The sequence below is a fragment of the Triturus cristatus genome, chromosome 10 (assembly GCF_964204655.1).
Source record: "Triturus cristatus chromosome 10, aTriCri1.1, whole genome shotgun sequence".
Lineage (NCBI taxonomy): Eukaryota > Metazoa > Chordata > Amphibia > Caudata > Salamandridae > Triturus > Triturus cristatus.
This window is the reverse complement of record NC_140593.1, coordinates 117369559-117372310: the sequence shown is the minus strand read 5'-3', so window position 1 is coordinate 117372310 and position 2752 is coordinate 117369559. Positions and strand designations below refer to the sequence as shown.

Below are 2752 nucleotides of genomic sequence, written 5' to 3'. Positions count from 1 at the left end.
TGTTGTTCTGACCTTCTGCGGCGTCTGCGTCGGTTCCTGTAGAGCAGGTGGACTGCTATGAGGGCTGGGATGACACGTAGGTTGGGGTCCATGGCTGTCCGTCGCATACAGGTGCTCCTTGTGCGCGTCGTCCTGATTTCCCGGCAGTTTTTGGCAGCCGGAAAATATAATCCGTGCGGGGGATCGTACTTCCTGGTTCGTGAAACGCAGCCTGAATGCGTCCCGACGTCACGTCGGCGCTTTCCCGGATCACATTTGTATGTATATTTTCGTCGGTCGGTGTTTTGTACGATTCGTACGGAAATAGTGTTTCCATATGAATCGTACTTGCATTTTTGTAATGTTTTTTAACCGGGTACGAGTCGGACGGAGAAAATGCTCCGTCCGACGGTTCGTACCCGGTTTCTCCAGGATCGGAATCGGCCCCTATGTAGCGTGATTCGAGCCTACGCAGTTTTTTTAATCTATCGCCCCCTCTGATATATATATATCGTCATGTGATCAAGGCCGCTTTTGACGGCTGAAACGCGTAATGGCAGACAAGGAGAAATAAAAAACCTTTGAATCACACAACGAGGTCCACGTTCGTTCTTGTTTTTCATGGAAGAAACGTGTGAGCGAAGCAAGCTCATATATATATATATATATATATATATATATATATATATATATATATATATATGTACATTATCTACTGGCGGTCGCCAGTAGATAGATATAGTTAGGACCGTGTTTCCATAGGAGATCTGAAAATTCTATTTTGAATAACATTGGCGCCGGTTGACGAATCCTCGCGAATTTTTCAAAATAGGTGGAGCGCTCCGCTCCGCTCCTACCCTGAAAGTCTCGGGGTGATTAGTCAAGCGGGGGCCGAGAAAAAAGGGGGGTGCCAAAACGCGTTTTCCCCATGCATTTTTCCATAGGACCTTTAGTCGAAGGTACAGCCCGAACGGCTGAACAGAATTACGTGAAATTTGGCAGAGAGGTAGCCATAAGGTCAAGGAAGTGCCTTTTGAAGGTCTCGTGTAAATCTGTTCAGTATTTCCTGAGAAAATAGCATTTAAAACCATATCAATATCAATACGCGCACACTGTGCGCGCACTGTGCGCGCACCCTGCCGTGCGCGATTCTGTTGGATAGGGGTATACCCATCAATAACCCTCCTATTACCTGGGTATCTGAAACACAATTTGAAGAAAATTGGTAAGGAGGAAAAGATAGAGAAATATTTTTAAACAAGGACACCTTTAACCCCTTCAGTGCCCATGACGAGATAGTCTCGTCATGGAGCGCGGTTGCGCTGTGCCCATGACGAGACTATCTCCTCATGAACCCCGCCCGCTAATTCAACGCCCGGCACAGGGCGGGGAAAGGGCGGGGCACAGAAGGGGTTAATTATCCTGTCATATGTGTATATATTTACATTTTCTTTTTGTTATTTTATCGCTGAGCATATAAAAAAACATATATTTACAAACAACACCTCTGAAATAATAACAAAGTAACGCTACTGTCCACCATGAAATGTTTCCTATTGTGGAGCCACCTTTAAATAGTGTGGACTACCCAGAAGACTCATACATTGCGTATAGGAAAGTCTCTCTCCAAGGATTCAAAAAAGCATTGTGAGACTGTTACATCCACAAAAAGTTCAATTGATTTGCGGTCCTTCTGTACAACAAAACTGTCGACGCGGTCGCGTTTCAGCCGATCTATTTCTTGTGGCCTCTTCAGGACAAAAACAACAGCAGCACTCTACATAAAGAAAAACAAACTCTAATAACATATAAAATACAGAATCGCCAAAAAATTATCATTGCAGATATATATATACAGGTCTCAATCCCCTGAATACCAAACCAAGATGCAAAAAGTCCCTCCACCACAACAGAACCACCGAATCCAGTGAAACGTGAATTTCAAAGAAAATTAGAATTCCTCAACTTTCGAAAACGTGTATGTTGCACCATATGTGACAAAGAATAATGAACTCATGGTACTGCCTGTGAGTCTGCTTACCGAAATCACTTATACTAGCGTGTTTGATCTAGAGGATCTCTCATTATACAATATGTTAAACTCTACACTAACCTTAGCTACAGCGCCTCGCTCAGGGCATCCTGCATGAAACCAACTTGCTTGTTAGCGGTGGAGCATGGGGGGGTCTACCCCTGGCCCAACTATAAAAAAGAATAAAGGTTCAAGTAAGCCCCACTTTGTAAAGTAAAATACAGCAAAGAACCGCTCTATCACACAAGTGATCGAACTTAGTACCTTGCTCGGGTAACTTATCACTTAGCTCCTAACTTCAGGTCCAATGTAGTAAGTTCCATCCGCCGTGGTGTACACGCTGCATGGAAGAAAAACGCACAACAAAGCACGCGGGGATAAGTTAGGAGAGCTCAACTAAATCTCAGAGGCAAGGAGCTGATTACCATCTCCTCTTACCTTATGACTCTTCTCTCTTCAGTGAGGTCTAATCAACGTCTGTCCGTGTTCGCTATCCTACTTCGAACCCAGGTGCACAAGAATGCACTCGGAGCCTTATTTCTAAAGATCAACAGTGACAGGGGACTAACGCATCTCCCCAGCGTAGTGAGGAATGAATCGGCCATTTTGGAGTGGAGTGAAAGTGCAGGTCAACTAGTTATATACATAGCTCTCTCCCTAAATAGGAACAACAATATTTATCGAATTGTGAAGGCTACAAACGAATTTAGAAGTGAAAATAATTACATACAAAAGTAATTA

At 43.8% G+C, this 2752-nt stretch overlaps 1 long non-coding RNA gene across 1 annotated transcript; it reads right to left on the bottom strand.

Moving 5' to 3' along the window:
* Positions 1-1409: 1409 nt before the first annotated feature.
* LOC146788984 (uncharacterized) lies at positions 1410-2517 on the bottom strand. Its single transcript, XR_014969735.1, has 4 exons — positions 2450-2517; positions 2276-2351; positions 2093-2181; positions 1410-1756 (listed from the first exon to the last, which is right to left on the bottom strand). It is a non-coding gene; the product is annotated as an uncharacterized LOC146788984 (long non-coding RNA).
* Positions 2518-2752: the final 235 nt, after the last annotated feature.